Raw genomic sequence first — 23276 nt, 5'->3', positions numbered from 1 at the left:
TTCACTCTACTGAGTACCTGTTGCTCAAGGAGAAGCCTTGTTCCACCCTCTGTTCCTAGTCCCAGAGTCTGCTCCCCTCCCTCTTAGTGGCACTGCCATACTGAGTCGCAGTGAGCCCACTGGGCACTGAATTATCAGAAAGCTTTTTTTTCTTTTTGACTAGAGTTGGCTTTCTGCTGGTTTCATGCATTGGAGCAGCTCAGCAACTGCAGGTCTGCAATGCCTGGGCCAGGGCACGAGAATCAGCAGGAACTCAGGAACTCCTGAGCAGTGACAGGAGTCAGACCGTCTGCTTGTGCAACAGCAAGAGACCGGCTTCCCTGTCACATCAAACTCCAAACAGTCAAAGAAAAATGTAAATGGACGCAAGCCTGTACTGACCATGGAAGAAGCAGTTTTGCCCTCACCCCTAATGTCTAGCTACTGTGTGTCCCAATCTCCTTTGGTGGACCAAAGCGGAGAATTTCTTCAAGTTAAACAGAAGCTAGCAAAAAGACATATGAAATAAAAAAAAAGATCTTCCCCAATCTGATTCACTATCCATTTTAAACATTTCTTTTGGAAATATCATAAAAATATTCTGAAAACAAAGATAATATGGTGTGATGTGTCAAAGAGGAGAAAATGTATTCCCATTAGCAGCAGATGGGTCAGTCACGTTTGGGGTGGAGACAGGTAAGTTACATTAAGGCTGTGGTAGATTTAGGTGCAAAGCTTAAACTGCTGCTACTACCATCCTTGTGAGGCTACCTCCCCACAACAGAGATGTGCCATAATATGCTCCTGCTATGAACACAGGACCACGCTCCCCATTAGCCTAAAAATACTGCAGGCTATGGAGAATGGCTGCTGAGACAGACATGACCCAACACTGGAGCAGGGGCCTTTAAATGAGGGGCAGCGTGAATATTCTGGGGACTGTCATATCTTAAACCACTGCAGCTTAAATCTACCACAACACATTTACCAGAATCCTACAGAATTAAGAGTGGAAACAGGAATAGAATAAACAGGAATAGGAATAGGAATTATGTCACTCATAGGAAGAACATCTGATAGTTTTGCTAGTCTGTCCTTCATATAGTAGATTCTTTTGTAGCTTTTACAATTTTACAGATATCAACTTGAGGAAATATAGAGATATCAAATTGAGGAAATATATTATAGAAAGGTTAATGAAAGGTTTTACTCATAATTGCAATGACCGTGACCTAACAGAAGGCCAAGGAACCTTGCAATTAAAAACAAATACCAAACTTTTATTTATCCCATTGCCAGAACACAAAGAAATGCCACCATTAATTATACTGCACACTGATTACTAGAAGTTGTCATGTATCCCCTTTGATGATGCAAGATGGTTGTTATGGCAATGAGATGCTACTAAAAATTCTTTGTAAGACTTAATTAGGTTATTTGTTTAAGTTGATAGCTTTTTTTTTCTATTCTTTTTTCTTTTCTTTGACTTCTCTCCATTTATTTTGTTGTTGCTGTTGTTTAGCTGTTTGCTTTTAAAAGGTTAGGAAAACATTTTTTAATTACTTGAGGACTTAGACTATTTATGTAAGTTATACTAGACATCTTCCTCTGCTTTTGCATGTTTTGAAACACCGAATTCCTACCCACTTGGACAGTGCCAATACTATCTCTCCACAACCAACAAAGTTATTTCTGTTATACACAGTGATTCAAAATGCGGATCAGATACTGTGTAGACGTGAAGCGGAAAATTCCCATTGAAAACTGTGGTTTGCATCTTTCTTTACCATCCTATGCCACACAGCAGGATCCCGCTTTCTTTGTTCATAAAAGCATGCACCTATAAAATAATGTATGTAATGCCTGCTGAATATTCTCTACTATTCATGAAGTTAAAATTAACTTCTTGTTTTAATTGCTTATCAGTTCCATAAGCATAATTCCCATGATTTAAGCTGCTTTCTTAGGGATCTGCTACCTTTCCATATAGAACTTCATATTTTTCTGAATTTTTACTGTTTAAAATGTATATGTATGTAAATTATTATGCATCTGAGCCTTTCACATCAGAGGTAAAGTATAAATACTAAATCAATGTGGAAAACATCATGTCTGCTTTAACTTGACTTGATTATACCTAAATATAACAAAATAAATTAGCATTCTACTCTATTTTTAGTTGTCTTCATTGTATTATACTGTATATTTGTTTAAAGTGTGTAGATTAATAACCTTCCCAACTACTTCCTGTAGTTTTATAACAAACTGAAACTTATCTTAAAAAAAAAAACAAACTCATGAGAGATGAGGAAGAAAAAGTCAGATGTCTAGTACAGGTATTCCTTAACTGAAGGACAAATATGCCAGCAGCTTTGGAATACAGAGTTTAATGTTTCCCCAGAACAGAGCTACCTATTGCCAATGGTCAATTCAGCACAATTTTTCCTAAAAAAAGGCTGACAGTATAAAACTTTCTTTTAATTTAGTTGATATTTTTGCTCATGCTTCCCATAATTTATTATTGATTACTCTTAGATTTATTACCTATATTTTAGCTAACAATTTAGTATTCAAGAGGTTTTAAAAATAAAACAGCTACAAAATGCTGCAATTCGGCAATTGTGCCAAAGACCATTTTTCTTGTCCAGGGACGTGATTGACATAGGAATGTGACTCAGGATGAAAACATTATTAATATGAAGAAAAGTTATGACTTTTGAATGATGTTGGCTTGCCTTGTAATTCCCTGGGTTATATCTGTATTGCATATTCTGATAAGTGTACATAGATTCTCTTTACACATTTTAGCTTCTTTAATAATTTTGTTAAATGCAGAAGTGGGGAAAATAAAGACATATTATTAATAAACAAGCAATTAAACAGGTTAGGGCAACAATGCAATGCTGGTCATTCAGGAACCCTGTGCTAATTTTAATTAGCTGCTTTCCCTTGCTTTCAAATGTAATTAAAGCAGCTTAGTTGTGCTCAGTGATGCAAACCACCTTATTTAATCACTAACATTATTTCCCTGAACTATTAATGATTTTCAAAACGCTTGTTTATGCAGAATTAGAACAGTAATTATCTTACCAGTTAATTTTGTACCTTCACATTTCACACCTCGCTCAAACGTCATTCATTTACCACAGCCTTTCTGTCAAAACAAAGAAATGCTTGTTCTAAATGTGCTTCTGACTGCCAAATTGAAAGCCAAGTTTTGTAACACTAATAAAGTAGCTCCCAAGTGAAACAGGTGTAGTAATTTAGACCCTTCCTGTCTCGAGCTTGCACGTACATGCTATGTCTTTTCTTTATTAGCTTTAAAATGAGAGCTTGGTGTGCAAAATAAGCTATTTAATTCAGACTTGTGGAGCAGAATATAATCTTTAATTTAAACTAGAGCAGTAAAAAAAGGCCTTTAATTTTAACTGGCATGTGCGTGTGAATTTGAATTAATAATCCAGAAAATTGAAACTGTTTTGCTGCTGTTGCTGGATAGTGACTGTTCTTCACATGCCCTTAGTTTCTCTCACTGTTTCTCTCTCCCAAGTTTTGCCTAGTGCCTATTTTATGATGTTGCAGTCTTACAGAAAGAAAAGTGTTCTGAAAAAGAAATTATCAGTTCAATGAACTCTTGCAAAAATGTAGTGATGAAAGAAATTCTTCTATCTGTATTAATTCAATTTACAAGAAGAATATAATTGGTGTATTCATTATATCTACTTTGGACAGAATTTAAATGCATTATGAATTTATACTTCACAAATCATCAGATTTAATTTTTTTTCCTGATATTTCTTTTAGTGTGAGTTAATAATTAATTGCGTACTTGTAAGCACAAAATACAACAGCCTCACACCCATCATGTGATTTTATCCTAACTCTTGTAAGAAAGTGGGAAATTATTACCAGGGAAATCAAGCAACTGCCCAATGTCATACAAAAGAAAACCTTTGGCAGAACTAGAAATCAAAAGAAGACAGCTCCATCTTTCAGCTGTTCTGAACAGTCTCTTAGGTCTCCCACGTTTATCCCAAGTTGTGCCACGAGTGCTAGTGATGAGCGTGTGACGGTTCTTTTTCAGAAGATGGGTCGTGAGCTAGATGAGCAGCCTACAGGGAGTCATTCTGACTCTTTCTTCTCTAGGGTCACAAATCACACAAATAAACATCTAGCTATTTAATTCAATTCAATTAAGTTCAAAATTTCATCCACAAGATAGGAAAACAGACTAAAACACCTCCTGTGAATCAGGCCCATTGCTTATATGCTGCATATGTGGAAAGCATGGATACACAAGCATTTGGCAAGATTGCTCCTAAAAGAAGGGGACAAAAAAGAATGGATTCAATGTAATGCTTCCACCACTGACATAATCTAACAGTTGTTTTTGCAGGTAAGGTAATTGCAGACAGAGTATTAGATCTTAGCTTTTAAAGGCTCATTAATGGGATTAAATTTAAACGCAAAAGAAGTGCATTTGACCTCCAATGGAGTGCTTTAAAGTATAAAGATACCCACTGAAGTGAAGGGATGGCAGGACGGACACTGAAGAGTAAAACAGTATTAGTGCCTGTGTTCATTAGAGGCACTGAATCACTGCAGTCAAGATTTTAAATACCACATTGCATTTTGCAAATATTCTTCCTAAATATATTATAAATTATACAGAAGAAAGCAGAGACCAATGTGCAAAAGAAACTGTTTTAGTTACAAAGCCGTATTTCACTTAAAAGTTGCACATGCAATCTGACAAAGTAGCTATACGTTAATAAATTTACATGTATTAGATATTTTCCAAAGATCCTATAAATTTGAGGCAGCTAAAATTATTTCAGGAGTTTCAGAATGCCCAAGATCCATGGTCTCCTGGCAACTAGCAATCACATGGCTGTAGAGGTTTTGGCCTACTGTTACAATGCCGTTACATGTTTGGTTGATGATTTATTCAAACCCAGTTTCCAACCTGCTGTTAGCTCCCTCATTGCTTTAATGCAGCTCGTCTACCATTCATAACTGTCAAGAACCAATTCATCGGGACTTGGGCTTATTAAGCCCCCAAACTGCGTAGTGAACATACTCAGTTTTCTGCCTGGGAATGTGAATAAATGCTATACTTTCCATCTGTTTAAACTGAGCTTTGATGTTTTTAACACCACGGAATATTTCTATCTTGTTATCAGGACACCCAGCCACGAAGTCCAGAGAACGCGCGGGAGGCAGCTCAGTGCTAGCAGGAGGCCGTGATCCCGACCGCCTCCTCCCTAACAGGGAGAGGGTGCTTTACGGCGCTGCTCCTACAGCAAGCTGCTGTACACAGAGTGTAAGGCTTACAATGTTATGGAGAAGCAGGAAGGACAAGCTCATCTTCTGCACACAACGCTGCACTTAGAGAAACAGCAACAGCCAGCTTTCCTTGAACAGCAACCTACTACTTTCTTGGAAAGGAAAGAGATTGCTCTGGCAATTAAAGAAGCAATCACGGTGGATATTTACCCTATTGAGGACAATATATCAATTCTCTTGGTCAAACACACCAACTGTATAAATAATATAAAGAGAAAATGGGTTTTGAAAATAAAATATTACTTAACAAGAGCATTTATATTTTAATCTAATTCTGTTAATTCAATAGTTTCCAAAAGGCATATTTGAATTGGAGGCTTTAATAGTTTTTCATGTTGAATAATGTGGTAATAGGATTTTTCTCCATTCTGTACACATAAGGAACATTCTAAAATGTGTTGCCACAATTACACAGCAGCGGTGCGCATGCTATTTAATGCAAGCCTGGGAATAAAGCTGGTTTAAACCATTTGGTTTAAAACAATCATAAATCGCCATTTTAACATAATGATTCCAGTATAGAATGTTTTGCTTTAATTTCAAGGATTCTAGTGGGGAAAACATAACATTCTGAGGACTAGTTTAATTTACATTAGGACTACTGTGAAATTCTGGTTCTGACCAAATGGCAATTAAATAAAGCTTGAGGTTGGGTTTTTTGATTGTTTGTTTTTGTTCTGCCACAAATATGTCTCAAAAAGGAAATGATTATAAATGTATATATATTTAAAGATGCTAGCAAGAATAATTGGAGGGTCAGAAGGATTTTTCTTGAGTGTTTGCTGATGTTTTTCCCATCTCACCAAGAATTACAAAAGAGGAATAAAATGGCACTCTATCTTCTGGACAGCTTGATGTTTGTCTTTGCTGTCAAGCTAAAAAGGTTGCAATTCCATTTATATAGAGAAGATTAGAATAATACAGAATATATGATAAAATGGAACAATTCCCAATGATAGCCGGTCACATCACATGTTAAGGGATCTAGACTACTTTGGTACATAGAGACTAACAAACAGAGACCCCATTAACCTTAATGAATCAAGGTTGTTTATTAAGAGCAAATACACTTTCTTACCAGCTCTCCAAATTTTCATGAAGATGTTAATGCAAATAACTTCTTAAATTATTCAAACTGAATGCAACATCAATTAACTAGTCTACACCTCAAGCTTGATGCTGTAAACACAACAGGTCCCACTGCTTATATTCAGGAGTGGCTAAAACTAGATGACTTTGCATTATAACCAGGAGTCCTTGTGGGAGAAACCCTACATGAAGTATTGGGACAGTCATGAGAAGGAAGTATGAATGTGGGTTTTGCAAAGGGATAGATGCCCTGGAAAATTAATCATCATTTCTATTATACCAAACTGTTTCAGTTCAAACTTATGGCTGCCTTTAAAATAAACACAGTGGACCTAGTTCTTCAGGCTGATGCATTTGTTTTGTGACAATGTGACAATGTAAAGTTGTTCAATTTAGCTAGTCTTGAACTGGCAAATACATAGAGTGTTCAGGCTTTGTCTTATATTAAGTAGAGCTTACTGCTGCTCCAAGTTAATTATAATCTTTTGTAAACTTGGAAAAAAGGTTAGAGCACTTTCATCCTTAAGTCTTTTTGCATAGTGACCTATAAAAAGTCTGTCTGTGGAATTGTGAGGTTATGTGCAGCACTCCTGTGGTCTCTTTCAATGTATTACACTAAATGCTGTTAATTTTTCATTTGCATGAAGCAATTAGGCATTGGTTTACTCTTCCTTAATGTTTACTGATTATTCTGGGGTGACATCAACTGGAAGTTCAGGTAGAATCAATACTGGTTAGGTCTATTTATAGTGATCGCATCTAAGGTTTCATGTATTAGTGGCTGGGAGTTTGAATCCAACTTCTCCTTCTCTTAGCCCTATGGATAAACTCACAGCACCACCTGAGCTGTACTTCCTTGGTACCAAAACTGTCCTGCTGGATACGTATGTCTGTCCGTTAATGCATGTACATCTGGCTTCAAATACCAGGAATGAAATAAAATTAATGAAATGAAAAAATAATGAGTAAGTAGTAGGAATTTATACTCTGCAAATTATTTAAGCATTTCTTATCCAGAGGCTTAACCTGGGAGAAGTAACCAGCAGTTGAACCAACCACAGAATGAGAGCAGGGAAGCTCAGTAGGTCAACCAGTGCAGCTCCATACTTTGAAGCTGGATCTATTATAAACAAGTGATAATCTGTAAATTTCTGTGTAACTGGTTCTTATAAATTATGACAATTACATAGCCTCCTTAAACAGCTGCTCCCATCCCCCAATTAGCATTACCGTCTGACAGATTGCTTCTCTCCCTTATATATAATACAAATCTCTTTTGCTACACATTAAAGAAGCACTTCTTGTTTGCCCTTAGTGAGTACAGGGAACAAGTGGTCACCACCCTATGTGCAGCAACTATTTACAGCTGATAATATTCACTGCTCAATCTTTTCTCAGTTAGGTAGCTAGGTAAATCCCATTAGTCCACAATTTTCTTGACCAAAAACCAGGCAAAGCATTGCATCTCAGGTCTCACACCTCAAGGAACAATTTTCTCTTCCTGATGTCATTCAAAAATTTTTAAAGTGTATCTGCTGTATCACAGAGTAGAACTGGATCTATGAGGGATCCTGGGGAAGCCTGTTGTGTACATCTCTGAGCTGGAAAACTAAGTGTTTTTATCTTTGAGTATTTCAAAATGTTTATGTAAATGCTTTACTTAGCTTCTTTCTGTTCATAGTTTCTTACACTTATATTATTTAAACATGAAAAGATGCCATTTTAGAACTTCATTTGCTATTTCAACCACAGAACAGCTTCAAATTCCTATTTGAAACTGAGGAAAAGGAAATGGAAGGCAAAGCAGACTTTGTATGTTAGAAGAGAAAACTTATCTGTCTTAAAAACTGATGAAAAAAGGTAAGAATCATGATGATAGTGAGAAGGCCATCAACAAGCAAAATCCCAGGAAATATAATGGATTAAACAAACTGTAGTACAAAAACTCTCCACAAGACTGATGATAAATATGACAAGTGAAAATTTCCCAAGAAATTCAAAAAGCAGAAGGATACTACACAAGCCTGGCAACATTAGTTTTTCTCTTATGTGTAGTTTGCACTGTCAACTCCCATATAAAATGCGTGTTTACTGGAGAAAATAATATGTATCCATTAATTCTTCCCTTACTCCTCCATACTTGAAAGATATCTTAACAAAACCCTGGTGTGAATAAGTTTTTCCTTGATTGTTTAACACTGCTAATCATATCTCAGGGCCTTGGGTTTCCCATGAGATTGAAAACCATGCAAGGATTGTATCTCCTCCTTTTGTAAGCTATCCTCCACAAATGACGCCCTCCCTCCCTTGTAGTTCTCAGACCACGTAGCCCTGGCCTTTCACTCTGCCTATTCCTCTCTTGCTAAAGCAGTCCCACATTTCAGCTATTCACAGGAGGGTTAGTTTTTATATATAAGCTCAAGGCCCACAGAAATAGTGACAAGTTGCAGTTAGTGTTTCAACATCCCCACCCCTGAAAGAACAGATAGATGTATATACATGAAGTTTAGTGGTTACAGTATTCTGGCTACCCCAAAGACATGTCCAGAAGCAAGGCTTCGAATCCTTAAAGTATCTCCCAAATGTTTTATACATGTAGCTCTGTATTTCCTGGAAAATAACTTTCTCACATGAATTTAGCTATGGGAGAACAGTTAATACCATCTTTAAATATAAAGAGATTAGTACAACTTTGTTTTAATAAAAAGGAGAACTGCATTTGGTCATATTCCCAGGGGAGGAGGGGACCATAACTAGGCAAATTCAGAGGCAGAAGTAACACAATTTTTTTCCAATTTGTGTAGTAAAATCCCAGAGAGACTAAACTAGCCTCTGGGAACGCAGAAGTATTTACCTATTGCCTGTAAGTATCGATGGGTCTTATTTATCGTGAAATGAGCAACAAAACTAGAATTACTGTACACATTCAGATAAAACACATCATAGAATCATAGAAAATCCCAAGTTGGAAGGGACCCATAAGGATCATCAAGTCCAACTCCTGACACCATACAGGTCTACCCAAAATCAGATGGCCAGATCAGATCAGATGGCCAGTCCGTTCTCCTTGGAAGGAATGCTATTCCATGAGTCTGGCCATGGCCTAGGTATCATTTTAAGAGAATGAGCAAATGTTCCAGAGCACTTTTGCACTTCTTTCTCTCACTGCCTTTTGCATTCAGACTCCATGCTCAGAAACTCTGGCAGCTCAGATGAAACCCATAATATTTTGTAACTATTGTGTTTTGACAGTATCTGAGTTGACTGATGTGATAGGGAGGAAGCAGGGAGCCTAATAAATCCTATAAAAAGTTAAAGTTTCAGTCCAATAGCCACAGGTGCATGAGGTAATGTATCCACAGTATTCAATCACAGCCTCCTTTACTATGGCCTATTCCAAGCAGCCTAATCTAAAGTGAAAGCATTAAGTTTTGTGTTCTTTGCGAAGTTGCTGCCAGTGTCTGTCTGCCCTTCCTCCTGATTTGCTTGGCAGTTTGGGAGCCTAAGGGAGGGGTGGATTAAATTGGAAAATATAAATAACAAATCAAAAATTAAAATTGACTGGATAAACAATTTCCCCTAGACTGTTTCTTAATAAGTGATCGATTTTTTAATCAATATTCATTATTTCTCAGAACATACCAAACTGTTTATCGAATAAATGAATGTCTGGAACTACAATGACATGAAATCAAATAGGTGAACCAATTTCTTTAATAACATGGGCTTAACAGGCTACCTCATCTTACCTGGTTGAAACTGAAAGTCAGAAATTTAAGACCATTGAGTAAGTGATCCAAATAAAGGATGCAATTTGTTCTAGGGAGCATGTGTTTTCATGTTCGATATGCACAGGCGTATAGCCACATGCTGATTTGTGTGACATTTCTAAACTGCAGTTGAAAGTTTCTTTCTTTTTGGAAAAACTTGTGTATTCTTTCCCACAATTCCTCATTAGTCAGCATACTGCAAAGCTTCTGAAATAAAATTCAGATCTGAAAAATGAGATCTGTAAAACTGTTCACAGTGAAGTCTTTGAGCATGGTAAATGGATTTCTCTAATAAGTTTTTATTCACCAGTATCAGATTCAGTGGTACATACAACCTGTACAGCGCATCCTAATATATACTCCTGACAACTTTTTATTATTTGCTGTGATGTAAAAAAGTCCTTTTAAGGTACAGATATTCTGAAGTTCTTTTTTTCAGTTGAAGAAAAAGCACTGGGGTATAAATTCTCCAAGAAATGTTTGCCCACTTGTTTAAAACATAAGCAAACATTAATTTCTACATTATACAGATCAAATCATTTACATGATCTTCAATTTATAAAATTTCTTGCAGTATGTGGAAATACTTCACCTTTATTTGTACTCATACACGATTCTACTTCTTATGAAAAAACATAAATTGTACTAATCAGCTGTTAATTAATATGTAGGAGTTCCCACTTTAACATCTATTTTAACTTGTCACAATTAATTTAAGATATGACCAAACAGTGATGTAATTTTACAGCTCTGCAGAGATAAGTGTATGAAACAACGCAAATAATGCAAAGAATCAGAGGGATAGTGGGTTCAGCTTGTACCCGTTTCGTAAATGAATTCCATGTGTTCATTGTTGTCACAAATAATTATAGCGGAATCAAATATCAATCTCCTCTGCTATGCTGTGATCTACAGTAACACTTATAATAACAAGAACTTTCATGCAACTCACTTCTGTAGATCACAGAAGATTTCTGCAAACGCTAAACACCCACGGTAAAACCAGGAATACCATCTAAAGATTGCACCGTTAAATCTAATTTCACTTCCAGTGTCAATCTACTTTACAGCCCTGCTTCCCAATAACAAAGCTCTACATTCTGTAAGAAGTCTCCAAATACTTCATAGGTGCAACAAATAATTCAACAGATGGAGGTCAGCAAAAGAAAGAAGAAATTTAGTAATGGGTCAGTCAGACCTAATTCTGCAAGCTGCCTCTCTGCACCGACATAGAGTTGCAGCAAAAGCAACCCACGGGGTTCTGAGTTCAGGGAACTGCTGCCATCCTACTCCTAAGGTTAAAAAAATGTTAACTATTGAAATGAAGCTGTTTCCTGCCAAAATATATAAATATTCTACAGGAATTCTAGACCAACCACCATCATGCAAAACACACGTATTTAAAGAGCATTAAAGAACTATCTGACCACATAAAAGTGATAATCTCTGATAAAACAACGTTTCCCCTTAACTCCAAGCATAAACTCACAGGCACGAGTGCTCTGCATTCACTCACAGAGCTTCCAGCTCCCTCAGCCTGACAGCTTGCACAGTCATACACGTCTGCACGACTTTGTTGAGACCCATGCGCCCTTTGGAAATTTTTAAAAAGACTTTATTTTTTCCAGTAAGAGCTTGCTTAAAATGGCTGTGATCGTCCTCTCGGTTGAGGCACCAGGAGACCAAAGCCTGCAGAAGAGGAGGTTTCCGTCCCAGGGACTGGCCAGGAGATGGTGGCAGAGAGCAGCTCTCCCTTCCTCCCTGCTGGTGATGTTACCTCGGGAATTTTAATCCTCATAGACCCCACGATCGTCTGGACACCTCGTTATGCTGCTACATAGCAGTCTCCTGACTTGTGCCACCAACATATTCTTTGTGTTTAAGACACCATAACAAGCTCAAAGCTTTGTTCTACATCCCCTTCAGTCAGCCAGGCCTGTGCTCTTCCACAGCATGCCACAGGCAGGAAGCACTTGCTCCCACCTCTGGTAAAGACCCAAGTATCATGACATCAGTTTTGGTAGTGATAAAAATCAAACATTTTCTGGAGCCATTATTGCCTAAAATGTTAATGCAGTTTACTTTTTTTAAATGTGATCGATAGCTGGGGGAAAAGTGCCCATAAATTACTAAAGGCAAATACCATTCTATTAGCACTCAGGAGATTTTGCAACATTTGCCAGTCTCTGTTTTACTGGAAAAAAAAATTAATTTGCTGAAAGCCTAGTTTTTTACCTGTCTTTGTCTTTCTCCGTAAAAGAGGGATATTTTTATCATGAGTCATTTCGGAGATGTAATTCTGATGTACCGTAGCTATAGGTTTCAATTAATGTTCTACCTCTCTGTCAGTCTTTACATTGCATGTTTTATGAAATCATTAACTATTGTCATGTTTCTATTATGATACTATTAGGAAATAAAGAGACGAATGTAAATGAAGATGTAAAATAAATGTGCGACAGTTACCAGGAGTAACATCTGTGCACTATCATACATGTTTACACTAATTTTCTAAAGATTGTTCCATTCATTACAGAGCATTGTTACTTGCTGTGGCACAACCCTTATTTCCATGCATTTAGGGATTGAAGCAAAGAGAGGGTAAATGAGAGCCTAATCAATACCACTTTTCATTTTGCTTCTAATGTGCTGCCTTTCCCTTTCTTTTCTTCATGCACAAATCCAAAAAAGATCCTGACGTTACAGTCATAAAATGTAATTCTTCTGCAGAAACACAGACAATAATGCTTTCTGTATTCAGGCGTATTGCATATTCTAATGGCATTTGGCTAAATTGAGTATGGATTTAACATCAAAGGCTTCATGAATTTTTCAAATGAGATATTAAAGTCAATATTTCAAGTGAAAGATATTTCAATTTAGTTGCATACACAACAATAAAAAACTTCTACAAGGCAGAGGTACTACTGGCTGTGGCAGTATTAGCTCATTCAGGAAATTATTAGTTTATAAGAAAATCAAACAGAAGGTTGTGATATGGCAATGACACTGAATAAATTAGACTAACCGATACGCGCTAACGTACTTTATCTCTTGGAGTCTGAAGCAGAACTTGCCACTGGCGTGTTCAGTGCTTCAAGCAGGGCTTCGTTTGGAGATATTTTTTTATTTATTTTGGAAATTCAAACGATTAGCATCAAGATTTGCATTCGTAACCTCAGAAATCTACTTATTTTCCTCTTTGAAAGGGCTAAGCCTACTGTATGCAAGGAACCCCCCCGATCCTGTTTATTTTTTAATCTAAGTGCATTTTGCTTTAAATTGCCAATGCTTATGCAATGCTGCTTCTGCTTTCACAGTGAGTTACTGAATGTTCAGACTCAGTGCCAGCAAAAAGTCCTCTGAGCTCTGAAAACTTTGTGTCCTGGCAGAGAGATCGACAAGAATTGCAAGCAATACAAACACAGACTCTGGTGGTTCATTTCCTTTCCTATTTTAGGTGCAGGGAATGTGGCAAAACGCTCTTTAAATCAGTAAAATGTTGTATTACGATGTCTTGACATAACACTGAAGAACACGTGCATTTGTATTACCTAACACTGCGCACAAGAGCTAGATGCACTATGCGGATATGTAGCACTTCTTTAGGCACCCATAAGCACAGTGTCATTGTGCTACCGTAAGACCAAATACATCATTTGTTCACACACGGGGTAACAGCAACAAGAGATAAATGCTACTGAAGATGCAGCAGTTACTGATTTTACTATTAATTATTATATTAATAAAAAGCAATTATAAACAACCATACTAAGAAGAAATATTGCACTTGCAGTCATCCGCTGCTGCTACCAGCACAGACGTGAACAGGCTTGCTGAGCACGTAACACTTCTACAGGACCCCAGCCAATTCTCATGGGTGCTCTGGAACACAGGTGGGAGAGCAAGCCTCTTCGGATACCAGGGAAAAGTTACACCATTTTAAAACTTTGATTACCAGCCAGTATGGGCCCACAACATAGACTTTACTCCTACAAGCATTTCCTTGAAACCAGTGGGTTGTTTGACTCTGCACTATTCCCCTGCAGCATTTGTATTACTGGGAGAGCACTTTAAGGACTCAGAAGTTAGGCAAAAGTAAAGCTGGCTATGGCTAGATGTTAAACTGCTAGGCCTACTTCTATTGTCCAAGGTGACAGCCGGACTGAGAGCAAATGCTGACCCGTTATTCACAACTGAACAAAGCCGGCAGCCTCATAGGGAACTTCTGCAGAGACTGACACATGCCATCTTAACCCCACTCAAACTCTAGATAATTTGTAACACTGCTTAATTTATCCAGTTTGCACCCTGTAGGTCGTAGAGCCCTGGACAGTTACGTGTTCACCCCTAGAGCCCTTTCTGTAGCTCAGTGTTTAAAACTTTATGGCATTTCCATAAAATGGAAAGTGCCACCATTAAAATGGAATCAATCAGAGATAAATCAATCAAACCTTCAGAAACAGTACTCCCAGAAAAAGTATTTCTTGTGATAACAAGGATAAGGCAGAAGTTTTGTATGGTTAATAACATCCACTAATAACTAGAATTATATTTTCAAGATTGCCTCTGGGGCTGGGGAATACGGTTCTCTTTTCATCTGTTGTGAACTCTGGACATCCTTGAGATGGTTTTGAAAACTACAGCTCACACTTAATGAGTCAGCAGTGCATCCAAAATCTTGCAGCTGAAATTATCGAAACTTTGATCTTTTTTATGACATGACTTAAAATGACACTGTTAAGATGAAAGGTTCCCCCATGATCTCCATTCACTCTGAGAATCGGTGTTTAAGGAATGATCCTCTGAATTCAATAATTTAATATTTTCCCTCCTGATTATGGGGGTGTACATAAAGTTAAGAGTACTTCCCTTGTGAGATCTATGTCAAAATGAGAGCTCAAATGATTCTGTTAACTAAAAATGAATATTTCGAGCTAAGATCAGAGGAGAAGACCAAGCTGTTGGATTTGATCTTGAACATGCAACCCCTATGCCCAAAACAAAATAATTCACATCTCATGCTCTATGCAGCTTTTGTGTTTGACCTAAATTGTTATTAAAAACACATGTATAGATTATCCATAGAAATAAACTGAAGAGATTTTGCTACCTAAAACTTGTTTTTGACTCTTTATTAACTGGTGATAATCCGCACTGATCTGCATTATAATTCCATTGCAGATGTTGCAGACATTAAGATGCATGACAAGGAAACTACAAAAACAGCTGATCTAAATAAGTGAATATTTTGCCTTAGGTCAACAATACATGCAGTGCAAAACGTCTTTCAAGGAATTTCAGGTTTTCTATTGCATTCCTTGCAATTTTATATATGTGAATATAAATAAAGTAATGAAAGTCCATTTGACAGCCATTTGATTTTCGCTAATGTAATAGCTTTCTAAAACGTGCTGTTTTCTTGTTTAAGTTTCTTTCTTATTGGAGGTTAGAAAAGGAATGGTTATTAAGTAGTTAGACTGAAACTCATGACTGGAACGGCTGGTTACATTTTTTTGGATCTACCATCCTTACAGCCCAAGGAAGCACAGCTGCTTTCTGACTTGCAAGGAAAGTAAGACATTTTCTGTAGGGAGTGAGAAGCTCGTGAAGGACTGTACTTCTGAGCATTTCCCACCCTTCCACCTGGTAAGCAGAGCTGGTGATCCACCAAAGCTCCTCAACTGTGTACAAGGACATGTGGTCATTTCATTATCGGGGAAACAACACCTTTGGGGCACTGCACAGGACAACCTTTGTTATAGAGGAAGAACCACAGAGGATGAAGGAAACAGTCAAAATGCTGTGACAGAAAGGTGGGAAGTGAAGAAGTGATCCCTGGATTCAAAAGTGCAATTCTTTCTTTTTCTTTTAATTTGTTATAGGTCCACAGTATTAGCTCTCCATCTAGGTAGAAATGAGATCCATAGAGCCCCAAAAAAGATTTCTTAGTCTTTATCTGGGAAATACATTTACTATGAAGTCTTAGGTGGTTCATAGCACCTGTGAAAGTCCTTCAAGCTAGGGTGAATTTTGTATGTTTTTACAGAGTGACAAAGCAGGAAATAACTTAAGAGAACACCTTAGTCAGTTGAAATCAAAATAAAAAACTATGTGAAGGTCATCTGAAAGGCAATTAAAAATCAAACTGTTTACCAGACATACCATGTCAAGAATAGGAATAACCTCAGTGCGAAGTATAATAAACAAATTTCCCTAGTAATGTGAACTACACAGGTGCTTTATCCATTAGCTACTTACATATTTTGGAAAACACTTTGGTACCAATGAAAGCAATAGGAAAACTTACTTGATTTCAGTAGTTCAGCAGTGAGCTCTTTGTACTCGTCACCCACCTCCCTGAAGAAAAGAAATGTTGCACATCAGGAATGAGTCCAGCAATTATCTTCTAACATAGGAGCAATGCCAACAACATTCTAGTAATGGCAGCATTAATGCTGAAAGTTTACATTTTCAAAAGAGGAAACATTTACAGACACAATCTGGATATTTTAACTGTCACCAGCTTCAGCGATCTGATATTGCTTAGCCTTGTGGCCAAAGCATTAAGTCACTGGTATCTATCTGCCACCAGAATAGATCTTCTCTAGTAAGTTAAATAATTAATCCAACAAAACATAAAGAAGAAAAGCAAAGGCCATGCCATTATCAACAAAGATAAAACAGAGAAAAAAAAGACTTATTTTTCGAAAACCAGATCATGAAAATATTTTCTATCCTAAGATATGACCAAAGAGCAAGATAAAGTTGTAAAGGTCTACAGTAACTCAAATTCATTGTACTCATTATAAATCCCAAAATGCACTGAAAAACTTTAACTCAGCTGTTTGGTCAATTATTTCTCTTACCTGTCAAAACAAAGCAAAACAAAAAGAAAAGCCCAACAAGCTCACTTCCATAGGGGAGGAGCACAAAGAAGGACAATCCATGTACTATATAAAGGTAATCAAATGCAGATTTATACTAGAAATATAAATAGTACAAATAGGAAAAAAATACTTAAACAGTAAAGTACTCCATGCAATTCTAAGGGAAATCAGATGAACTACTGAAAAGGATACAAGTGTAGACAATTCATTATACAGAATATGGTAATGCTTGGCTAAAACTAGTGCAGAGTCCCTCACTTTAACGAGCACAGTCTTCACCCACAAATTAAAAATAAACAAATAAAAAAGATACGAGTATGACCTCACTTATTGGCAGTCAATCAAACTGCAATTTGTCCCAAGAGTTCTGAAGCCACTTCTTTATAACACATCAAAAACTCACGCTTACTGAGCTGATCTGTATAAAGCCTGATTTTTTTCTAGCTACAGCAATTGGTTGTTCCTATCAAAACATTTGGGTTTATGTAAATGACATCTTAATGGTTAATTGGAACCATAGCATGATGTTAAAAGTTAAATCATGCTCACTTAACTTCGTAGTATCAGTGCACCATCACTGAATAAAAGTACATTTCTTTAAGCTGAGGGTTGTAGAATACAGCAAATAGTTTGATGCTAAGCGAGCAATGTCACTGATGCGCTAACAGCAAACTCTAATAGCTACAAAGAATAGTTTCTTCAACATCTATATACTACCATAACTTTAAAAATGGCAGTTTTCATTAATCACACAATGGCATGTCTTTTCTTTGCAGTGAGCTGATTAAAATACAGATATATTGCCTCAAACATCATAGAAATTGCACTCAGCCATTCTTTCAAAAAGGGTTTTTCTAAGCTTTCTTTCCTCACTCAACTACATATTTCAGACCACAAGTATTGTTAGAGATGCCAGTATAGAAATGGACAAAAATATCCTAAATAAAATAATGAAGGACATCATTTTTTTTTTTTGCCAAAACAAGAATACAGCTTCAGGTGGAGAATGGCTGATTCAATGCCTTCCATCTTAAAACTACAGCATTTCAAACTTAATCAAAAGAAACTACTTCGAATTTTTGACAAGAAAAGCCTGAAAAGAGCTTGATAAACTATGGGTGGACATCTAGATTTTATTTACATGAATCCAAACATCTAAAACTGTTTGAAATATAGGGAAGTCTACATGGAAAACCAAGTTATTTCTTAGAGAATGGGTCAACAGTCTGGAGACCTTAACACATTTTTTTTGGTCCAAATCTGAGTGAATCTCATCACAGTTAGATACCTGAAAGGTTAAAATCCAAAGTACAGTGTCATCTCTGACCTAGGTCCTTGAAATATATCATTGCCATCTCAGAGCTTGAGCTGCACATATAATTCAATCTATAGATAACATTTTTGAATATTTTCAGAAGGGAAAAACTGGTAGTTATCACAGCTGATCTGGTAGTTACCACAGCTTTGGGAAGTGGTTGAGGCAGGCTGAAGTTTCCAGCTAGTGGAGGAATGACTGTTTCTTTGTCTACATTTCAGAAATGTACATGAACATATATGTACATGGACATATCGATATGGATTTGATAGGACAAGGGGGAATGGCTTTAAACTAGAAGAGGAAAAATTTAGATTGTTAGGAGGAAATTCTTCACTCAGAGGGTGGCGAGGCACTGGAGCAGGTTGCCCAGAGAAGCTGTGGATGCCCCATCCCTGGAGGTGTTCAAGGCCAGGTTGGATGAGGCCCTGGGTAGCCTGATCTAGTGGGAGGTGTCCCTGCCCACGGCAGGGGCTTGGAACTGGATGGGCTTTAAGGTCCCTTCCAACCCAAACCATTCGATGATTCTTTAAAGGACAAGAAAGGTGCTGTTGTAGATTTTTGCCATCAGCCTGTGAGAGGTTGAAGCAGAGGAAAAATTCTGTATGCACAGCCCACATTTGATGTGTACGAAGAAGTCTGCAGGTCTGAATTTACAGTGTAATTGTTCAATATTTGGATATGCAGAAAAGATACTGTGACTGGACAAAATGAGTTTGGGGCAAAGAATGAAAAAGATGGAGGTCGAGATGAGTTTTTTAGATTAGCTTGAAATACTCTTTCATTCTTTTTATAAGGAGTATTTCTCCTACAATAAAGTATCCCTTTTCATTAAGAGAACAGCTTTTCAAGTCTTCTCCTTGGATTTTTTATTTTATTTTTTTTTTAATTTGGTACCCTTGATATTCAGTATTAGTTGCTGTTCAGTATTATTTACTGTCAATATTTACTGAACACCTAACTGTACACATACTGAATACATATTTTGCTAGCTATAGAATCACAGCTGCCTATTCCATGGGCCAAATTTAAAAGCATTGTTTTCCTATAAGACAATTTGACTAAGAACTAATAAATTAAGGGGCTGGCCAATGCAATTCTTACATTTATTCCTCCAAATTTGGTGCTGTACTTTATAATCTCTAGAGAGCTTTCACACACTTTTGAGAATACACCTTCTGACTACTGCTACACTTACCCATACAGACAAATTTAAAAAAAAAAAGAAGAAAAAAAAATCAACATTAGCTGTTAAATGGTACAATTTACAGAAACAATTTACAATTTTTAGTTAGATTGAGGCAGATTTTATTTTATAAGTTGGGCTTGAAAGTAACCTATCTTTTAAAGTTCTCTTGCCCTTTGAGGTACTTGGATGGTCATAAAATGTTTTCAATAAAGAAAAATCCTCATTTGTAAAGGTAACATTCTGCAAATGTGTTCAGAATATTTTGTGATGGAATAGCTTAAAAACTGTCCCACTACCAAAGACCACTTCTAGACTTTTCTGTACACTAAACACCACTGCTATTCAGCCTCACTCTTTGTGCTTCCTTTGGTACTTCACCCAGTGAAACCTGTTGGATCCAAGACTCCTTCACTTCTCATCCTGTGTTAACAGCCACTTAACAAGACAAAGTAGCAGTCAGTGGGTAACATCACTGCCTTGTGTGGACATTGTCTGTATTTTAAAAATAAGCAGCATTTCATACCACAAAGATACAGTGTGCTATTATCTACATAGGCAATAGTGACCAACAAAAAGAGAAACTTGGAATTTATCATTTAGCAATTTTCCACTTTTAGCAAATAGAAATGTCATTTGTTAATTATAATTTGAAAAGCAGAATACAGTTTCTGCCCATTATCTGCCTGATAACCTCATTCTGATGAATCAACTGCACAACAGATAACACGAACAATACCTGAAAGATCCGGCTGAAGATCAGGTACTGTATACCCAATTCTGTTTGTGGATGCAGCTCTGTGTAGCAAGAGCTACGCGGTATAATAATCTTTTACAAAATTGATTATTATTTATAAAGCACTATAAGGAGTCTTTGCATGCTGTCAGACAGGATTAGTTACTATTCTTTTAATACTCATTGTCTACCAGTGAATATATACTGGACATAAGAAGTTACAAGCTTATTTCCAAGGATTCTCTTTGAGAACAGCATCTTGTGATGAACTGAATGCAAAGCTGGGAACCAAGAGCTGTTCGGTTCTAACCTTCCCTCCAGTAACAGCTGCCTGAGCCAGCTGCCTGAAGTGATCTACTTGCTGCATTTGTAAAATTAAGATATAAACACCTGCTTGCTTACCTAGAGAAGAGTATTGGAAAACTATTCAGTCTTCAGAGCTGAAAGCCAAGTCTGGCAAATTCATACGGCATTTGGCAAGGAAGCACTGGATAGTGCACTGCAGCCCCAGTGTCACTTTGGCACCCTATTGTATTTTCTCTGTACGGTTTCCAGCATAAGTTTAAGTCTCTATTTGACCTCTAAACCTGTAGACAGTTATGGCTGCTAAACTATAATCACAGAATTTGTACCACTGCCTTCAGAAGGATTAATTAGATGCCTAAAGGTAAGGAAGTAAGCAAATATTTGCAGAGTGAGGGTTACATTTGGTGAAGGGCCAATTTTCCCAATTGAAAATGTATAAATAAAAATCATGCCTAATTTGCTTCCATTACTAATGCTTTATATACTATATAATCGGAAGCAAATTAGATGCTTTATTTTAAATTGTTTACATACAAATCTTATTTTCTTAAAGAGTAGAAATCAACAGCCATTTCTCTTCTAATTTGATGCTGTTGTCACATATTACAAAGACTGAGCATAAGGAGCTTTTTTTTAAATTATCTCACCACGTACTGAAGTGAAACATTTGATATAATACTACCCAAATTAATTCAAATTAAAAAGTTTTTTGATTTGGAGAGCAACAATAAATGGAAAAATAATCCCAAAGGCTTATTAATTCAGGGAAGTTTCATATTTGATGGGCACACAAAAAAGTTTCCCCAAACATTTTGAAGTTACTGCTTGTATTCTTCACACAAATTACAATAAAAGTATTCATACAGCTGAGAATGTCACTATATAATATATATATGGTTAGCACCATTTTTGTTAAACTGCCACAGTATCCCAGAAAATAAATTGACTCTTTCTGTTTAAAAAGAAGTTTAAAAGCCCCCCAAACACCAGTTGAAGACTCATTCTCTCAGAGATAACTCAGTAAAAAAAACAAAACACAACAATGACTGATACCACTGATGAGACCTTAAATCTGTGAAACGAGACACAAATCATCATCAGGAGTTCACAGAAATGGAACGACACTGCTTTTGTATCATTGACAAATCAAAGTTGAGAATTGTCTGATTATCTTACATCTCTTGCTTTCCTCTCAGTCTCATTCCTCCACTGAACATATGTGAATATCGTTCTGGATCTACCACATGTTGAAGCATAATTACATCTGTGTTAAGGTAGTATTGGCCCTCTCCACTCCCTCTCCACACATGAAGTCAGTGAAGGCAGGTAATGCGATCGCCCACATGTCCTTTGGAGCTCTTTTTCCAAGTATGATGACATCACATCCACAGTGGAGGCATACAAGAGACACGAATACAAGAGATATTTTATAAGGTACATAGTAAAATCAAATCCCATCAACACAGAAGTTAGTTTCTCATGGCAAAGATTACCAGACAAAAAGTAAAAAAAAAAAAACAAACAAAAAAAAACACCACCAAACTTCTCCAAGCTTGTGGGCAGAGGGAAAAGAAAAGAATAAGCTTCATTTTCCCTGCCTTCCTTGATTTTTAAAAGCTGGTATCACCTACATTTCATCCTGAACTGCAATTTTGTATGACTTGTGTCAACTCTTCTCACTTATGCCCATGACAACCACATCTATCATAATCAGGAAAGGAAGATCTAAAAAAATTATGTCCTTTGAGGTCCAGAACATAAGCCTCCTTTCTTCAATTACTCCTGGAGTAAGTTCCCTAACCTTGACGAAGCTCTAGCTGCCTGGAACTTGTTCTATCCTATGATGACTGAAGCTTGTCAAGGAGACACTATTCTCTATTAAATCCTTACCACTTCTTTACAGCAGACATCGGATTACACAGAAATTATTTGTAAGGATACAAATTACCTCATTCGCAGCCAAATGTGAAATTACACAAAATATAGCAACTGTGAAATAGTTGCTCCTCTCCAACCATGTCATAGCTTTCTCTCATTTGGGGGATTCATACCAGTTATGAGATTTTTGATATTGCTTCTATATTTCAAAACTCCTTAACAATACTGCTCTTAATTTGAAATCTAATATTAAGAATTTAATCTGTTAATATGTTCCACTCCTCAGAATGCAGCAGTATAAACACTGCTGTCAAACACGCTACAAGCAGGTGGTAACACTGAGCGTACTGTTTGATGGAAGAAGGGCAGAGACAGAAGTCAGGCTGCCTAAGGAGCACTCTTCAAGTAGTTCAGTCTCTTTTACAAACACTTTCCATGCAGTTCTGGATCCAAGTCACTCCAGCATTGTCTGTTTTCTAAGAACACCAGATCCTTAATGGAAAAACTGCTGCTAGCTATGTGTTCATTAGAATTGGAAATGGAGAGTCACTCTTCTAGCCTGGAGCCAGAAGGTGGGCTATCTTGGAGGCAGGGTTGATAGCTTTTGAATACCAGATGAAGTCTATAGATACAAGACTGGTGTCAAATGACAAGAGCCTTAAGCAGATGGATGACAGTGTGTGCGCACTATAGGCTGTTGTTAATTTACTAGCTAGAGATAATGCTTCTTTAAAATTAAAAATGAGTCATTGGAAAACAGCCTGAGAGGCATAGCCTGCAG

The 23276-nt window shown here is 37.0% G+C and overlaps 1 long non-coding RNA gene across 1 annotated transcript in view; it reads right to left on the bottom strand.

The window, feature by feature from the left end:
- Nucleotides 1–23276, bottom strand: part of LOC121074408 — a 504929-nt gene that overhangs the window by 327924 nt on the left and 153729 nt on the right. Inside the window, exon 5 of the long non-coding RNA XR_005822307.1 lies at nucleotides 16495–16544. This is a non-coding gene — a long non-coding RNA (uncharacterized LOC121074408). The remainder of the gene's footprint in view (nucleotides 1–16494; nucleotides 16545–23276) is intronic.

The sequence above is a fragment of the Cygnus olor genome, chromosome 8, assembly GCF_009769625.2.
Source record: "Cygnus olor isolate bCygOlo1 chromosome 8, bCygOlo1.pri.v2, whole genome shotgun sequence".
Lineage (NCBI taxonomy): Eukaryota > Metazoa > Chordata > Aves > Anseriformes > Anatidae > Cygnus > Cygnus olor.
Note: the sequence above shows the minus strand (reverse complement) of the source record. Positions and strands in the feature narration are given on the sequence as shown.